Source organism: Centroberyx affinis, unplaced genomic scaffold (assembly GCF_046629955.1).
Source record: "Centroberyx affinis isolate AG114_WGS23_722 - 3 ecotype Tasmania unplaced genomic scaffold, CSIRO-AGI_Caff_v1 ptg004179l_1, whole genome shotgun sequence".
NCBI lineage: Eukaryota > Metazoa > Chordata > Actinopteri > Beryciformes > Berycidae > Centroberyx > Centroberyx affinis.
Genome location: NW_027281934.1, coordinates 67,516 through 87,694, shown reverse-complemented (window position 1 = coordinate 87,694; position 20,179 = coordinate 67,516). Strand labels below are relative to the sequence as shown.

Below are 20,179 nucleotides of genomic sequence, written 5' to 3'. Positions count from 1 at the left end.
TGGGCAGGTAGACCAAAAAATTACTTATAATTACATTATTATCTCATTAGTATTCCATTATTCTATTATATAATTAGTATTACACAATTCTATCATTAGATAAACAGGAAGCCGGTGAGTTGCAGTTGGACTTTATAAAGAGCTGTGAAACACTATGAAATATAAATATATTATGTAGAAATATTATTATAAATCTATAAACAAAAAGAAAATCTCTCTCTCTCTCTCTCTCTCTCTCTTTCTCTCAATTCAATTCAATTCAATTCAATGAAGCTTTATTGGCATTTATTGCCAAGTTTTGATAAAACAGTTTCTAACATAAACAATAAAATTAAAAGTGTTAAAAATGAGTTATGTCCAGTATGAGTAAAACTGTAAAATACATAACACATATGAACATGTAACACAGGTAAAGAAAAGTTAAGAAAATGCTCATTACATACAGTTGGTCTGACACTGGATCAGATGTTGCTGACATGCAGTTACAGATTTCCCTGTCAGTTCTACTGTTTTCCAAGAAGGGTTTGAATCAGTCTGCCATCTGGAAGTTGTGGAAGTCTGGGATTTTCTGGATGAATTTGGGGAAGAATTCTTCTCTAATTTCTTTGTATTTTGGGCGGTGAATGAGAAAGTGATTTTGTGTCTCCACTCCTCCTGTTCCTCACTGGACACAGATTTGTTTTGTTCTGTTCTGTCTAACCATTGTTTGTTATGGAGCCCAGTTTCAAAAGCCAGTTTGTGATCACTGAGTCTAGATTTTGCTAAAATAAAATGTTTTTTTTATTTCTAAGTATGGGGCCAATTGAAATTCTCTTTCCGGGGATCTGTAGCAATCTAGTTTATGTATTAACTGTATTTATTTTGTCCGTGTTTCGGGAAGGATTTGTATGGTGTTATTTGGTGATTTCTGCTTGTTCAGTGTAAGCACTGTGTTGATATGAATCTGAGTCTGATTCTAGGTGGTTCCAAAATTTGATTGTTATCTTTTTGATTTTAATTAAGACGGGGAATTGGACAAGCTCAGCCCTGCATGCAGGATCTGGGCAGTTCATATGGACTGAGGATGTTTTTACAGAAGTGTATTTTTTCAATTGGGTTTGAGTCCCAGTTCTCTTCTTTTATCAATGAACCCCAAATTTCACTTCCATATAAAATAATTGGTTCAATAGTGCTTCGAAAATCTTAAGCCAAATCTTGATGGGGGGTTTAATTTAGATAGGTGCTTTTCTTATGAATAATTCTGTTCTCTTTTGTCCGATTATAACAGCACATGTTTTCTGAATATTTGCATTTATACATTTTACATAACATTTGCTCTCTCTCTCTCTCTGTCTTGCTCTCTCTCTCTCTCTCTCTCTCTCTCTCTCCAGGGTAACAGCACTTCTTCAGTTAATCTCACAGATTTCCCACACAGACAGTACAGCCACGCCTCCCAGCTAACAGTATGACATCACTTCCTATTATCATAATAATAATAATAATATGATTGTCCCAGTCTACAGAGAAGCTGCTGTTGCTGACAGAAACTCTGTCTGAGCTGCAGTTCAAATATTAAAATGATGAATATTAATATTAATATTCATATTAATATCATCCCAGTCTACAGAGAAGCTGCTGTTGCTGACAGAAACTCTGTCTGAGCTGCAGTTGGTTTTCAGCAGCGGGAATCACAACCAGACCAGCTGGAAGCAGAAGGAGCTAACGAGCTTCAGTAACGAGCTCTACCGGCAGACTAACGAGCTGCAGCACTGTGTAGGTCCATTAACACACTGACTGATTTACACAGAGTGTGATGTAGCTGGCTAGCTAGATGTAAAGAGTGTGTGTGTTGCAGGTGGAGGAGCTGAATGTGTCTCCTTCAAGCTCCGTCACCAATGTAACCAGGAGAATCAAACTGCACCTGAAAGCCCAGAAGAAGAAGCTCAGAGAGCAGGTAACACCTGGGCATCCGATTCCAGACAGCATATGACCAAAAAATCACAATCATATACCAATATATTTCATCCTGTACTGTTCTCGCTGAAGTTTCTCATAAATAAACAATCCTCCATCTGTCTTTTTTAAAGTTTAATTTCGCTTTTACCTTAACTTTGATTTGACTGATTTTCTTCCAGTCCCTGCAAATGGATGATAGAGCATCTATTTTTGAGATTCAAAATTCGTATCCAATTCCAGACACTTACTTTCGTCCGTGTCGGTGTATTCATATACTCCATATTAACCCTTTATTAACCTTCCTGTACCTTCACAGTGTTACAGAGACTTGTAAGAAGTGCAGACTCTGTACTCAAAGCTCTTAGTTTTCCATTTATCAGCCGACACAGATTCTCTACATGAAGTAACTGTCGCCCAAAGTGGGATTTAAGGCTTCCTGCTTCTTGTTCGTGGCTAAGTTCGTAACTTAGTGTTTTATATGCTTAAATGTGTATAGATATTTATGAAATTTGTTACCTAGCTTCTGAAATGTGTATGAATTTACGTCACTTAGCTTTCGGTTGGGAACTCCGTATAAAAATGCCGGTAAACACCGGAAATTACGCGAGTGACCGAGCCGCCGGAATTGGATACAATTCCTTTACACACCTGGCGGCTAGCTGCAGTTAGCATGTTGCTAACTGCTTGTTGTTGTTTGCTTGTTAGTCTGTTTGTTGTTGTTGTTTGACTCTTTTGTTGTTTGTTAGTTTGTCTGTTTGGTATTGTTTGTTAGTCTGTTGTTTTTTGTTTGTTAGACTGCTATTTGCTTGTCTGTTTGTTTCGTTGTCTGTTGTTTGTTAGAATGTTTGTTGTTGTTGTTGTTTGTTAGTCTATTTGCTGTTTGTTTGCAAGTCGGTTGTTTGTTGTTGTTTGTTGTTGTTTGTGAGTCTGTTGTTGTTGTCTGTCAGTCTGTGTGTTGTCAGTCAGGTGACAGTGTGTGTCTCCTCCAGGCCTACAGCGCCTCCTGCTGGGACGAGGTCAGAGCTGCTCTCCTCGCTCACCTGCGCCGACTCGACCGTCTGGCCACCTCCATCTAGTGTGTGTGTGTGTTTTAACTGATTAAGTCTATTTATTTACTCTTAATTTATTGACACATTATTTATATTTATTGCTTATTTGTTCAGGCTGATTTGTTTGTTTGTTAATATTTGTATTGCTATTTATTCAAATATTTATATTTGTATTTATATTTACTATTTTATTTGGCATTTATTGATTCATTTTGTTTTTATTGAATATTATATTTTTTTATTCATTTTTTCTTTTAATGAAGCTATTCAAATGATGATTTCTGTAATTCTGTAACTGAGGATTTAGCATCACAGAGAACAGAAAATCATCTTTTCTTCTCTACTGTATGGCAGACAGAGAAAAGGAAAATTATTTTAAAAAAGCAAAGCAACACAAATATATGAAGCGACATAACACTCTTGTGCAGACCCACTCTTTTTTGCGTTATACCTTTGTGTATCCTGTGATTTTGTTAAAAGTGTTAAATCATCAATAAAACAATATTATCATGAGACACCAGCATGTTATTGTATGTTACTAATATTATTATTGTTATTAGTGATGGAATTAGTAGCATTAATAGCAGCAGCAGTAGTGGTGGTGGTAGCAGTACTCCAAGTATTATTATTATTATTATTATTAGTAGTAGTAGTAGTAATAGTAGTAGGAGCGTTAGTAGTAGTAGTAATAGTAGTAGTAGTAGTAGTAATAGTAGTATTAGCAGTAGTAATAGTAGTAGGAGCATTAGTAGTAGTAGTAATAGTAGTATTAGCAGTAGCAATAGTAGTAGGAGCATTAGTAGTAGTAGGCTAGTAATAGTAGTATTAGCAGTAGTAATAGTAATAGGAGCATTAGTAGTAGTAGTAGTATTAGCAGTAGTAATAGTAGTAGAACCATTAGTAGTAGTAGTAATAGTAGTATTAGCAGTAGTAATAGTAGTAGGAGCATTAGTAGCAGTAGTAATAGTAGTAGTAGCATTAGTAGTAGTAGTAATAGTAGTATTAGCAGTAGTAATAGTAGTAGAACCATTAGTAGTAGTAGTAATAGTAGTATTAGCAGTAGTAATAGTAGTAGTAGCATTAGTAGCAGTAGTAATAGTAGTAGGAGCATTAGTAGTAGTAGTAATAGTAGTAGTATTAGCAGTAGTAATAGTAGTAGTAGCATTAGTAGTAGTAAGGTCAAAGCTCCCATGCAGAGGTTTCTTCCTTCACATTCCTTCTTAAAACTCAGCTCTATAAGCTTTTTTCCAAACTGGTGAATATGGGCCAGGTACAGGATCTCTGGAACATCTTTAGTTAGCGGCACAAGCAGTTGGTTAATGCAGGTTCCCCCTCTTTAATAGCAGAGCTGTAGTTACTGTCTTTTACCACTGGAGGGCAGTGATCTCTATGTGTTTCTATCTGTGTTACTGAGAGCTGTAGCTTGTCCTGTGGCTGCTAGAGGGCAGTGAACTCTCTGAATGTGTCCAAGGTAGTTTTACTGTCAGTATTAACAATAAGACTGCTGTTGTTCTCATTAATATTACCAATATCAAGATTAATAACTAAATGATATAAATAGTTTTAATAACATGGAGTCATATTCTACAATAATATAATTATTAATATCAGTATCTATACTGATACAATACTGCTAGTAATATTATGAATATCAGTATTCATAACATCAGTAGCTATAGAAGGTGTAAAAAGTATCAGTATTACATCACTATCAATGAAACCAGTATTTATGTCTATATTAATAATAATATCATTAATATCAGTATGAATATTATCCAAAGTTTGAATATATAATAAAGTGTTGTAGTTCCTCTCTCTGGACAGCAGAGGGCAGTGAGCACATTTAATTTCTATAGGTTCACTATCAGTATAACAGGAGATCAGTATTAACAATATCAGTATGAATATTAACACTATTAATATCAGTATTTATAAAATCAGTGTTGATATCAGTGTTGCTAATATTAGTCATTATATCAACATTAATAATAGCTGTATTTATACCAATAGTCATAATATTAGTATTATTATCAGAATTAATATAGTCAGTAATATTTGTATTTATTCTACTTTTATCAATATAAAACCTAATGCCACTATTATTTAATAAAATGAATATCAGAATGAACAACATCAGTATTTAAACCATATTCATGTCAGTGTTAATATCAGCACTTATTTCAGCATTAATGTTATCATTGTTAATAATTAACTATTAACTGAATAATGAACTTAATGAACTAAATCTCATTAAAGAGCTGAACTTTGCATCACTAGTTCAGACTGGCAAACACTAAGGCTTTTACTCTGAAACTGAGCTCCTTCCTGTCTGGAAGTCAGAGCCGTCCTGTCCGCCTCCACAATACTTCCTGCTTTTCTGTACTGAGAAACTAAAATGAAAAAGGAAAAATGCACATCTCTCTTTTCTTTTCTGTGGTGTCAACTCAAAAGCAAACAGCAAAAGGGCAGCAAAATCACTTTTTTATTTATTGCACCTAGGCTCCCGCTCCACCTGCACTTGAAGATTTGTGTCTCCTTATTGGTTTGTATCCTCAAGATGAGACGGACAAATGCAGATCTGTGATTCACAGTACAGGTTTTCTACTTGTGTGAAGCACAACAGTGTGCATTGTGGACGAACATGTATACATGTGAATTTTGTTTGTTGTTTACAAATCTTCAAACGTTTTTTTTTTTCACCTCACAAACCTATATTATACCTTATTATATTTACATTTGTGTATGTTAGAAAACAGCCTAAATAGTATTTGCACTATGTTCACTTTATAGTCAGTTCAGCGTATGAAAGGTAGAATTTACCAAAGGATACCCCCCCCCCCCACACACACACACACACACACACACACAGTGTCACATGACTTGTGGTTGGCTGCACAACCACAAGTCTCCCCCCCCCCCCCGCTTACTCAGAACTGATGAAAAAAACAGGAAGCAACGTCTGTCAGTGTTTCCTCTACAGATGAAGGCAGAAAGTCTGTTTGACTTGATCTGGATGTGAGTTCACCAGGTAAGGATCCTACCAAGAAACATTAGACATGTTGGATACATGAAATATGGAGAATTGTGTTGTGTTTGTACAACTGTATGACTGTGTATATGATGATGTTGTGAAATCTTTCAAAATGTGTATTTGATGCTCACAGATGTGAATATTCATTAGTTACTCAGATTTCCAACATTTGACTTTGGGGCCAAAATGAACCTTCTCTAAGAAGTTTTCACATGTTTTACTTTTAGTGTTGCCAGATAAACTCAACACAAGGTCACAAGTTAGACTGTTGTCAAACCTTATTTCACTTCCTCCTTTGATGAGAAAGTCAGAAGGCCTGACAGCTTGGATAAGCTTGACTGAAGTTTGATCCACTGTTAATAGACTGAGTGTAAAAACAAAACTTTACCAACACTGAGATACTCCCCATTTCACACAACCTCCTTTTACAAAGTCCATGTCTCATTTGTTCCTAAGGATTCCTTAGGAACTTACCCTGCACTCAGGAAGTCATACTGTGAAAAAGAAATACTGGAATTACTGAGAAAGGTCATGAGATCGAGTCCTGGGTGCTGCAGCCATTATGTGACACTAATATAGTTATGTATGCTGGCTGGTTCATGAGCTCCTGACTAAACAGTTGAGCTGTTCCCCCATTTTGCTGCTAGCAGCTATAATTTTAGACTGCTGCTCTGCATTTTGTTTCTACTATGAAAGTGAAAGAACAGAAATATTTTTTTCTGCCTGTACAAGAAAAAGAATGTTAAATGCATGTATGTATATGATTCTGCAAGTTGCATGTGTGTATGTTTTGTTTTATGTGCTTTTAATGTTTGCTTGTATGTTGTTTGAAACTTTGTATTGCTGCTATCTTGGCCAGGGTTCCCTCGAAAAAGAGATCTTGTAATCTCAATGGGACTCACCTGGTTACATAAAGGTTTAATAATAATGTATGAGGCATGTGTTTACGGATTTTCTATTCCTTTCTATTCCAGGGGCCGTATCCACAAAACATTTTATCTTACCACTAAGAGGACTCCCAAATAGCACTAAAAGTTCCTAGCTAAGAGTTTCCTCTTAAAACCTATTCACGCAGCTGCTGAGACCAACTTTAGTAAGGAATGGGGAGAAATCTTAAGCTAAGAGAAAGGGCGGGTTGACCTTGTTGCTATGGATGATGTCGTGTTTCATGACACAGTGATTGGCTGATAGGGGATGGGTCTCTGTCAGTGAATTCATCATCGAAATACTGTAGGAGGTATCATGTTGACATATTCAAATAAAGATTTTAAAATAAAAATGTAGGCTAAGTGTCACTGATTTAACATGAAACAAAGAATAATATACTGACTAGTCAAGTATATGTGCCGCTAATTGTCAGCCTCTTACATGTCTGGCAGCTCGTTAAACAATTAGCAGATATTCATATACGTATGTAACATCTTTTTTTAAAGACTTTTTATCCTACGTGGTTATTCACAATTACGGTGTTTGTGTGATCAATATAACTATAATTTAAAAAGGAAAGCAAACATTTTGTGAGCTTACCTGTTGTAATTTAACTGAGGTCCCGGTTGTGGGTGGATGTAAGGCGTGAGGAGCCACTGTCCCCCACCAAGTGACATCCAGCTGGGACATGATGCCTCTCAAACAGCAGCCTCTCCTGTAGGATCCGGGAGTCATGTGTTGCGCCTGGCCACTTGGCGACAATGTCAAGAACATTGTAGTTGGTATCAAAAACCACCTGTGTTGATGCTATGAATTTTTTTTCTATTAAGGCGATACCTTTTTAAAAGCTCAGTATCATAAAATTTTTCTAAAATGTTGACCTGATTACGAGGTGGATTGCCGGCAGCAGCCATTGTAGGATTGTTTGTGATTTGGTCTTAGTGACTTAGGAGTCCTCTTGACTACCCCTAACTTTTCACAGATTTAGGAGCTGGTTTTAACGCTAAAATGCTTTGTGAAATGCTCTTAGACCAAAAATTTTGGAGTCCTAAAATTAGGACTGACACGGCCATTATTTTTAGGAGTTTCTCCTAAATCAGCAAGTTGGGAGCTACTTTTAGCCTTAAGATGTTTTGTGAATACGGCCCCAGAACTTTGCTATACTTTTAAACCACAAATGCCAGTTTAATGTATTCTGAACTAATTTTGTACCACAAGACAATGTGCAAAGGTCAAATAAAGAGACTATACTTACTTATGGCCAGTGTACACAGCAACAAGAACATGTGATGTTCAGGGGCCATATCCACAAACGTTGTGAGAATCCTCTCAGAGTCTTAATTTAGCATGAAACTTCCTAGCAAGGAGTTCTAGCTTAGGAGTGATTTAGGAAAGTTCTCAGAGCGACTCTGAGTGAGGAATGGACAAGAACTTTTATCTTAGTGAGGAGGTGTGGTCCACTCTGTTGCTAGGTATGATGCTCTCTTTTAGACGCTGTCATTGGTTGATCAAGAAAAATCAACACGCCTCTTTTTGTCATCCAGAATGCACACAAGGAATCACACAAGATAAAACACAATTTACTCAATATTAACACATGGTTTGCTTATACTATTAAAAATCCCTGTTCAATCAATAGAGCTGATTGAAGAACATTTTTGAAAACCGTACGAACTGTACTTTTTAATACTTGTACGCTCCTCACAGGTTGACGCATTCTGCCTTTATTTGGGCGAATGCAGTAATGTTATTATACTTTACTAATTTGATGTTAAGATTTGGTGAAAATGGCTCAAGACTCAGTAGTATTAGTATAATTTATAGACTATATTGGCCAGCCTATATGAATAGGATTTTTGAACAAGAGTATGTCGCCGATGATGCGGACGTGTGTCCTCACCAGACAATACAGAGAAAACTCACTATATCCATAGCTGCTGTTGTGTTTCTGCACGGCCAGTGGGAATTAAACAGGTTGCATCACAATATGAGTCTGAAGGAGCTGTGACTGTTTGTGTGATTATTCTACTATGTGGTTGAATAAACCTAAATCATCACTGCTGCACTGTTTGCCTGTTGCTAAATATCTTAACATTGTGATAACTTTCATAATAACAATAGCATTAATGCGTCTTTTCTGCGTCTTTCAGCCAGTTCCTCCTCTCTTAAGAAACTCCTAAGCTCCTAAAGTCCTCCTCTCTGCTCTTAACAGTTTTCCACCTTAGCAGCTCTCTTAAGGACGAAGATGCTTTGTGAATAGCTTTTATCTTTACTAGGATTTAGTCTTACCGTTAAGGGGAAATTCTTAGAAAACATCATCACTCTCATAGTTTTCTTAGAATTTCACCACTAGGACCAACTCTTAGTACTAGGAAGCTTTGTGGATACGGCCCCAGATCAGGTGGCTCATTCCAGTTACTGGCATCACAGTGCTGGAAAGAGTTACAGCCAGGAAATAAAAGACAAAAATATTAACCAGTTCACAGAAATGAAAGGAATGTTAAAGAGAAAAAGGGAATCATCCTGCTCTTAACCTTGTTGATGTTAATACATATACAAGTACTGTGTGTTTGTACTAAAGGGTTATATATGATCAGACAATATAACAAATATTACCAATTACATTATCAATTACCTTTTGTGATCTGGCTGACAAAGTACTTTTACAAGACTTGCATATCTATAATACTGGTATTGACGAGATGAGATGAATTTTTAATTATCCCAGTGGAGAAATTGCACAATTGTCCTTTGAGTGTAAAATATTGTCGAACTTTACCAGGGAGCAACGATGGCGACGGATAAAGAGAAGCTCTTGGAAACACTGGAGGATTTGGGAGATGAAGAGCTCAAGATCTTCCAGTGGTTCCTGCAGCAGAATGACATCCTGGAAGGTTTCCCAGCCATCAAAAAGAGCAAAGTGGAGAAGGCAAACAGGCAGGACACAGTGGATCAGATGGTGCAGACCTACAACCAACACTCTCTGGAGGTGACCAAGAAGGTTTTGATGAAGATCAACAGGAATGATCTAGTGCAGAGTTTGTCAAACAGCAGCTCAGGACCTGAAGGTAAGTCATGGGGAGATAAAAATACGAACATGTGAAAAACAGAAATGACACAGATGACTCATAAATTTGTAATTAAATACTGGTAACACTTTATTTGGATAGTCAAATGTTGACACTAAACTAATGATCAAGTGACAAAAAGTAGATGTTCAACAAAGTGTCACTTGTCTATTTGGTCTATCTCTACAGACTTTGTAACCCTAACCCTATCTCTAACATTAACCCCAACCCTAAGATTAACCCAAGCCTCTATAGAGACTTCACACAATTATGACTTTCACTTGAAACTCAGTAGACTTTTTAGGGAAACATTATAGTCACTTGATAGAAAGTTGAGTATCAACATTAGACAATCCAAATACTGTGACCAAAACACTTTATACCAGTAAGTTATAGAGTGTGAGCTGTATCATTATTTTTCTGGTAGGAACTTCAAGTGTGGAGGCATCAAACGTACACACAGGCGTATATCAAGACAGCAACAATAAACACAGTAAACAGTCATAGCCATATAACAGTCACAAAACAGTCATAACAAAGTCATAAAAATAACCATAAAAAATGTAATCCGTACCTGCTAAGTAGCCACACTAGCCTCAGAGTTATTAGCTGCTACCAGATGAGTCAATATAAATAAGATTATTCTGATGAAGTTTGACTGAACGATGATGAATAGTGGTGTGGTGAGGGAGGGACAGTCTCAGTCTGATACACTGCACACATCTGCACACATCTACTGTGTGATCTGCATTCACACAGTAGATGTGTGAAGAGAGGCAGGCTGCATTTGAGTGTCTGTATTTATTTTATGTCATGCAGATGTCAGGAAAACAGCAAAAAGGCATGTGTGTCTCATTGTGTTGTGATTGTATCACACTTTATTGATCCCCAGGGGTTCAGGCACAGGGTAATGCTGCTGACTTTAGCTGTTTGTATTATTTAAGAGCATGAATGGGTATAATTTGACCTTTCTAGCACATTAAAAGTATTTACTGCCATTTACTTTTGTGGAGCAGAATTGACTCCCATTCATTCTGACTGTGACTCTGGTCCCATTTATCGAGTGCTGTAGAGACAGAGAAAAGGTTTTGAGCTCCATCAGACCCACAAGGCCTCAGATGGCAGTCAACCCAGGACCAGGACCAGCAGACCTCAGTCAAGGATGAGACAGAGAGACAGACAGCAGGTCAATGGTTCAGGTTTAAATAAACAGGAACACATGTATGGGTCTGCACAGAGGAAGACGGTTTGTGTCAAAATGAAAACTAAACATGATGAATGTTCAGTTCCTTCAGTCCTTCAGTATTTATGTAAAGAGTTGTGGGATGAATAGGAGATATTGGCTGGAGTGTTAAATTCAAGCCCTAGTAACTGCTCTCCCTCTCCCTCTCCCTCTCCCTCTCCCTCTTCCTCTTCCTCTTCCTCTTCCTCTCCCTCTCTCTCTCTGTCTCTCTCTCTCTCTCTCTCTCTCAGTGGATGTCGGTGATGTCGGGGAGACTTCAGAGAACAGAGGATCTTCCTCCATTCAACCACAGTCTGCTCCTCTTCCTCACCTTCCCACTGACAGCAGTCAGATTGAAGGTAAAGCTATTCTCTGGCTCGTCCTGGCTGCCATGTTGGTCTTGTCACTGCCCAGGCTGTTACAATTATAAGGATTTAGTTAAGCCTCTTCTTTTACTTGATGTCACAGCTCCTGGAAGCACTAATTTATTTGAGTAGATGCAGAATGGGGCTTGTGACTTGAGAGTCCGCATTTCAAATCCATGAACTGACTAGCAAATCTTGCTTGAGAAACTAAATCAGTAATGCTCTACTCTTCCTTTAACAACTATTAAAACTAAGAAACTCTTCTGCAAGGCGCTATTGAGCTTCTATTGGCTTATATAGGCTCCAGTGGAGCTGCTCAATAGAAGACTGTGGTTGTACTGGGCAGCTGACTGGTGTAAATGTTATGAATGAAAATTAAGGGTTAAAAAATGGTATGAATGAAAGCAACCCACAGTTAATTAGGTGCTATACCGGATTCGTCACCGCAAATCAGAGGCGTTTTTTTTAAAATAGCGTTGACGTTCCAAAACAGCCCAACAGACAGAAATCTATCCGTTAGTAATTCTGTCTGTTTTCTGACGGATCAGTGTGGCCGCCACCTAAGGCTGCACATCCACAGGAAGCCTCTCTTCACAACATTGCCTTCCTTTTTTGTTATTTCAAAGGAAAGAATGTATTGATTTTGACAGTGAGAACATGTTTGTTATTCTCAGAGCACCAGCTTTTAGCAAAAAAAAGCACTGAGCTTCAATTGGGTTTCCATTTGTCTCACAAGCATCTGTTTAGTGCTGCTAGGTATGAAAGAGGTTTCCGACCAGGGCGTGACATCAGCACCCGCCCACCCGCCAAATGCGGGTAGAATTTGGCAGTGGCGTTTAACACAGTGACTCTTACTCGCGACTTTGGCGGGTGGCAAAATATCCCTCATGCCTGCGTGTGTAATGGGAGGCGAACAGACGGGTCCGGTGAGCGAGCGAGCGAGCGACAGAGAGAGAGAGCGAGTGAGATACACAGAGAGAGAGTGAGCGACAGAGAGAGAGAGAGAGTGAGATACAGAGAGAGAGTGAGCGACAGAGAGAGAGAGAGAGTGAGATACAGAGAGAGAGTGAGCGACAGAGAGAGAGAGAGAGCGAGATACAGAGAGAGATAGCGAGAGAGAGAGCGCGCAGAGCAGTTAGAGGCTGAGCGAATCAATGCGTTACACACAGTTCTACATTTAAATAGTGGAAAAAAAATATATTGTGGCGGTCAGTGCTGATATTGTGGCGGGCCGCCACAAAGTTTTCTCTGTGTGGGAAACCCTGGTAGAGCCTGGTAGAATGAACAGGTGGGAGGGGGAACTTAGAGCGAGGGGAGATTGTCCACTAGTTAATCAATCGCGGATGGCTTCGTTCTCTCGGATGGATAAAAAAATAAAAATAAAAAATGCTAAAATGCCCGCCCCAGTAAAGTGTCTGTGTGGGAAACACCGAGTGTGATGCCCACACACCATAGTCAACTTTAATCAAATAAAACCTAATTTCCCCAACAACAAAATTGTGGCTAGTGAAAATGCTGAGTGGCTAGTGAATTTGGAAAACCACTAGCCACAGTGGCTGGTGAGCAAAAAAGTTAATGTCAAGCCCTGTTTCGGACGGACACACAGCCTAATACTTTTAGTTAAGTTTTTATGGATGTTACTTTGTTCTACACAGATTTGCTGGTGAGAACAACAGAGCCTCCACAACTCATCACATGGCACCAAGAAAAGGTCCAATCTAACCTCCAGGACAGGTTTATGTGTGCACAAGAAGGATGGTTAGAGAGGAAGGATCAGAAACATCTGGAAGATATCTACACAGAGCTCTACATCACAGACGGGGGTGACATACACATCAACAGGCAGCATGAGGTCAGGCAGATTGAGATGGCATCAAGAAAGCCAGCGGACACAGAGGAATCAATCAAACCCAGCGACATCTTCAAACACCCTTCTGGAAAAAACAAATCCATAAGAACAGTACTGACTAATGGGATTGCAGGAATCGGCAAAACATTCCTTGTGCACAAGTTCATCCTGGACTGGACTGAAGGAAGAACCAATCAAGATGTTCATCTCATATTCCCCTTCACCTTCCGCCAGCTGAATTTACTGAAGGGAGAAAGGTTTCGTTTTGCAGAACTAATTCACGAATGTATCTGGGAAACCAAAGACATCAAGGAGGAGGCTCTTAATGAAATCTTCAAAACACTACAGACGTCAGGAAACAGAAACTATGACAAGAGTAAATTCAAACTTCTGTTTGTGTTGGACGGACTGGATGAGAGCCGCCTTCAACTAGACTTCACTGCCAATGAAATGTGCTCTATTGATGTGACAGAGTCAACCAGAGTAGAAGTACTGCTGACAAACCTCATCAAGGGGAAACTGCTTCCCTCTGCTCGCCTCTGGATCACCACACGACCTGCAGCAGCCAATCAGATCCCTGGAGACTTTGTTGACATGGTGACAGAGGTGAGAGGCTTCACTGACCCACAGAAGGAGGAGTATTTCAGGAAGAAATTCAAAGATGAGGAGCAGGCCAGAAGAATCATCTCCCACATCAAGACTTCACGAAGCCTCCACATCATGTGCCACATCCCTGTCTTCTGTTGGGTCACTGCTATAGTTCTGGAGGATCTGTTGAAAACCAGTGAGAGAGAAGAAGACCTGCCCAAGAACCTGACTGAGATGTACACATAATTCCTGGTGTTTCAGATCGATCAGACAAAGAAGAAGTATAGCAGAAAAAAAAGAGCTCAGTATATTCAGTCACTTGCACAACTGGCTTTTCACCAGCTGGAGAAAGGCAACCTGATCTTCTATGAGAAGGATCTAAAAGAGAGTGGCATTAACTTCAACAAAGCCTCAGTGTACTCAGGAGTGTTCACACAGATCTTTAAAGAAGAGCGTGGACGGAAGAAGGACAAGGACAAGAACAAGATGTTCAGCTTTGTCCATCTGAGCATTCAGGAGTTTCTGGCTGCTGTTCATGTGGTCCTGTCACACATCAACAGCAACAAGAATGTGATGCCCAAGCCACGACTGACTTTTCGAAATGTGCTGATGTTTTTCATAAAAACATCTACAACAAAGGTCCACAAGATTGCTATTGACAAGGCCTTACAGAGCCCAAATGGACACCTGGACTTGTTCCTCCGCTTTCTCCTTGGCCTTTCACTGCAGTCCAATCAGGATCTCCTACAAGATCTGCTGAAACAGCCAGGAAGTAGGTCACAGAACAATGAGGAAACAGTCCAGTACATCAAGGAGAAGATCAGGGAGAATCCATCTCCAGAGAGAAGCATCAATCTGTTCCACTGTCTGAATGAGCTGAATGACTGTTCTCTAGTGGAGGAGATCCAACAGTACCTGAGATCAGGAAGTCTCTCCACAGACAGACTCTCCCCTGCTCATTGGTCGGCTCTGGCCTTCATCTTACTGACATCAGAAGAGAAGCTGGATGTGTTTGACCTGAAGAAATACTCTGCTTCAGAGGAGGCTCTTCTGAGGCTGCTGCCAGTGGTCAAAGTCTCCAATAAAGCTCTGTAGGTGAAAAGATAACTGGATATAATAACTATATCAAGTGTGATGTTTTTACAGAGGAGAAAATGGAAACATTTAAAGTGCTTGTTTGTCTTTTTGTTTGTCTCACTAATTCTCCTTCAGGCTGAGTGTCTGTCAGCTGTCAGAGAGAAGCTGTGAAGCTCTGGCCTCAGTTCTCAGCTCCCAGTCCTCTAGTCTGAGAGAGCTGGACCTGAGTAACAACGACCTGCAGGATTCAGGAGTGAAGCTGCTCTCTGCTGGACTGGAGAGTCCACACTGTAGACTGGAAACTCTCAGGTCAGGATTCCTCAACCTGGTCAACACATGACCATTTAAATCCTGCTTTACTTACAGAGTAACATCAGTTAATAGATTCCTAACCTGTGGAGGATTTTCTCTGCTCTTATGATTGTGGTAACAACCTTTCACTCTACTTTCTGTCCCCTATGAACTGTTTTCTGCTTTCTATCAGGATATTTCATTATTTCCCTCCTTGCTGTCTCTGTTGTTGAGACCTAAAATACCAAAAAGGATTTCTAAGATTCTGCAGCAAAGTGATCCAAGAACTGCCAAACTGACCGAATGAAATCACAAAACAGATCAGTGTGTGTGTGTGTGTGTGTGTGTGTGTGTGTGTGTGTGTCTGTGTGTGCGTGTGTTAAGGTGTGTGATGTGTGTTAGAGTTCAGGTTATTGTGAGTAAAACAATAAAACAGTATGATATGAACAGTTTATAATAATAATAATAATAATAACAATAATACATTCTATTTATATAGCGCTTTCTCATGATTCAAAGACTCAAAAACAAAACAGCATTAAAACACCATTTAAAAAGATGTTTTAACTATACTTAAAACTAACAATGCAATCATAAGTGATACGCTTCTCTAAAAAGGTAAGTCTTGAGAAGAGATTTAAAAGAATCAAGAGTCCGATGCTCTGACTGTGGGAGGTAGGTTGTTCCAACAGTAGAGGAAAAGGCTCTGTCTCCCAAGGAGCAGAGCCTTGTCTTGGGGAGACCCAGAAGTCCTTGGCTAGAGGATCTAAGAGAACAAGGAGTACAGTAGGGAGAGATCTGGGCTATGTTCCAGAGGTGAAAAAAGGCCAACTGTCTGGTTTTGTTTATGTGGGGTTCAAATGAAAGTGCAGAATCCAGGATGACTCCAAGGTTCTTTACTTGCAAGGAAGGTGTGACTGTCATGTCATCAATAGACAGGCAGAGGTTGCGGACTGTATTGGTTGTGGACTTGGAGCCGATGAGGATTATTTCAGTTTTGAGTTAAGTTTCAAAAAGCTGCTGTGCATCCAGGATTTGATATTCTGCAAAAAGTTGTTGAGTGTCTCCATTGTAGCTGAAATGTCAGATGTGGTATGGATGTATATTTGAGTATCATCAGCATACAGGTGGTAATTTAGGCCGTGGTTGCGGATAATTTGTCTGAGGGGGAGCATGTAGATACTAAAGAGGAGGGGTCCAAAGATGGAGCCCTGCAGAACCCCGTATTTAATTGTGGTTTGTTTTGACTGTTGGCTGTTAACTGTGACAAACTGCAGTCTGTTGCTCAGGTAAGATTTGAACCAGGTCAGTGCAGAGCCAGAGACACCAATGAGGCTTTCCAATCGTTCCAGCAGTATGGGATGGTGAACAGTATCAAAAGCAGCACTTAGATCCAACAGAATGAGGATACTGAGGTGACCTGAGTCTGTGGCAATGAGGAGGTCGTTAGTAACTCTGACTAGTGCTGTTTCTGTACTGTGTTTATTTCTGAAGCCTGACTGGAAAGGGTCAAGGAGCTGATGGGATGCAAGATAGTTTTGCAGTTGAGTAGAAACAACATACTCCAATACTTTGCTCAGGAAGGGGAAATTAGTAATGGGCCTATAGTTGGAGGGAGAGTCAGCGTCCAGGCCTGTTTTTTTCAGGACAGGGGTGATAGACCCTGTTTTAATAGCCTGGGGAACAAGGCCAGAGAACAGTGAGGAGTTGACAATCTGTGTTATCAGTGAGCAGATCTGGGGTACAGGATTTGACCAAGGCAGTAGGAATGGGGTCAAGATGGCAAGTAGTAGAGCGCATACCAGTGATGACTTTGCTAACCTCGGGCACACTAACCGGGTTGAAGTGGAACATTTGGCAGGCAGGAGGCACTGGTGGGAGAAAGATGGCAGGGCCTGGGCAAGGAGATGCTCGTATCTGAGCTGTAATACTGTCAATTTTGTGCAGGAAGAAGGACATAAAGTCATCAGGAGAGATGGAAATAATCAGGATTCCAACAGGTTTTAGGAGAGAGGAGATGGTGGAGAACAGAACTCTTGGATTATTTCTATTGCACTCAATAGCACCAGAATAGAAGACCGTCCGTGCAGCTTTTAGTGCTTCTCTGTACTATGTTAAATGCTGCTTGTACATGTCAGCATGCACTGTCTGCCCTGTTTTCCTGAATTGTCTTTCCAGTCTCCGGCCAGCCTTTTTAAGAGACCGCAGTTCATCAGTGTACCAGGGGGCGGAGCATTTAAAGGAGACCACCCTAGTCTTGAGTGGGGCGAGCTCGTTGAGGATGTCAGAGAGAGAGGAGTTGAACATTTATATTGAAGCATCCAGGGTATCAGGTAGCACAGTTAGATATGTATCAAGAGCCGTATGCAACAGAGCTGGATCAAGGGACCTCAGGTTGCGTTAGGTCAGGGTTCGCTTACTGTCAGATGGTAAAGAAATGTTAAAGTCCATACAGATGATCTTGTGATCTGAGATATGAAGGTCACTGCTGGTCAGGTTGGTCATGGAGAGGCCACTTAAACAGACCAAGTCGAGTATGTGGCCACGATTATATATATATGTACACACACACATATATTTATATATATATATATATATATATATAAATAATATATTATATAATAATTTATATAATAATTTTGCTAATTCTGTAGCAATATTTCGATTGGTAGCAATATTTCAATCAATTGACTGACGGTATGTTTGGGTGTGACAGCTATACAGTGGTAAAATATTTAACACAAGGGAAATACAAGGGAATCATCAGACACTTAGGAAGTAATTATTAAAGAATCAACATTGAGATGTCAGGTTGAATCGAAGCTCAAGCAAACATTTTTAAAGTTGTTGCTTGTCTTCATCACTAATTCTCCTTCAGGCTGAGTGGCTGTCAGCTGTCAGAGAGAAGCTGTGAAGCTCTGGCCTCAGTTCTCAGCTCCCAGTCCTCTAGTCTGAGAGAGCTGGACCTGAGTAACAACAACCTGCAGGATTCAGGAGTGAAGCTGCTCTCTGCTGGACTGGAGAGTCCACACTGTAGACTGGAAACTCTCAGGTAAGATCCATTCACAGTTTTCCTCAATTGATTTGACACATTTCTCCAAACTAAGGTCCCTGCCCTCAAAACTCTCTCAGGTCAGTATTCCTGAATCTGCAAAGAGAGACTCTGCAAGTTCAGGACTCCAGAACCATTTTACATGAATTTCACTCAAAATAAAGTTTGTGATTTTTTCAAAATGTGTTTTATCCTGATCCAAATTCATATTGAGAGAAGATCCTCCATGCTTTGATGTCATGTCATTTATATTACTGCACCTCTCTCTTCCTGTCAAAATTCACTGTCACATCTTCAGCTTTTTCAGAATAGAGCAGCTATGACTTTAACTAGTGTGAAACAGAGATTGTATTTCTTGGAGCTACCAAGATGTGACATCATTGTTTTCCTGTCAGTGAACTGGGTGCGCAGCACATTGGCAGCCGCAGCACTTGTGCATTTAAACGTGTCTCGTCTAAAGAGGACATATCTATCAAGAGCACAAAAAATGTATTATAGGAGTTGAAGAGACAAAAAGAGAACGAGTAAAAGGCTGTGTTGGCACATTCGGATTGTAATCTTTTAAAATAATTGGAATAAGTTATGGAATGCCTTCTAGTCATTAGTAATTTGGTTCTCCAATTACAGTGTTAAAAATAATACGTTTTATATTTATGAGTTATCTGGCTATCTGGTTATCTGTAGCCTCTAATTTGAGAGATGTGGTGGGCATTTTCAAAGTGCTTCGCAATTACGCACGTGTCAATGTGGATACCTAAAATAAACCTTGCTAGAGGCTACACAAGGCTAGCACTTCTGTGCTTTTGTGCTCATCAAACTGGTTAGCTTTAAGTCAGTAGGCTATTATGGACAGCTTCCAACTTTATACAAGGAAAACCATCAGTAATAGGCTACAGGAGCACGGACCATGACATACTGGGGACGCATCAGTGAAGTAATTCACACAGCTCCATGAAAGATCTTTGGGACATTTTAAACAGCAGAATCAGGCTGTAATTGTTTGGGTTACATTTGATAGTAGCGGGAAAAAAACTAAATTTCCACAATTCTCTCTAAATACTTTGGTCATGTAAACAGGATTATTATGGGGAGTTGTCAGTTTATGCAAATGGCATAAACATATTATTGCTTTCCTCGGTATTGGCAGTAGTCACATTATTATGCGCAGGTAAACATAGCCAAATATTACTTATTGAATGCAACTTTATTAATCACTTAAGTAAAACAAACTACACGCAACCGGCAAAATAATGGAAACACGTTTTATTCTTCTACAAAGTTAGTTGCATCTGCACGTGTTGTGTGAATTATTGTCTTCCAAAATAAAACTGTTAAATAAAACAATAAAACAACTGTTAAATAAAACAATTCCAGAAACGTGAATTAACCTTAAAAGGGACATTACCTGCCCTTTGCTGCATGTTTGAGGTGCTGTATTTTCATGTTTGTGGTGTTGTATGTTCACACCTTGCGACTGCACCTTCAAGACAAGAACATTGGTTTCCTCTTGGGAGAAGCGGGTGTCGACTCTCCATTACAAAACTGTCAGTGCCCCATGGCTGGGAGTGCAGTGCTTTTAAAGGGAGTGAGAGGAGCTGATTTGATTGGCCATGTCCGCCATGTCAGCCCCTATCACACCTATTGTTAATGTATTCCTCCTAATCCAACTCCTTCCAATCCAGTCAGCCTCTGGTCATGAAATTACTAAAAATTGTAAATTATGTC

General features: G+C 39.6%; 1 pseudogene; it reads left to right on the top strand.

Moving 5' to 3' along the window:
* Positions 1 to 5,960: 5,960 nt before the first annotated feature.
* Positions 5,961 to 18,458, top strand: LOC139663976 (NLR family CARD domain-containing protein 3-like; annotated as a pseudogene).
* The last annotated feature ends 1,721 nt before the right edge of the window (positions 18,459 to 20,179 follow it).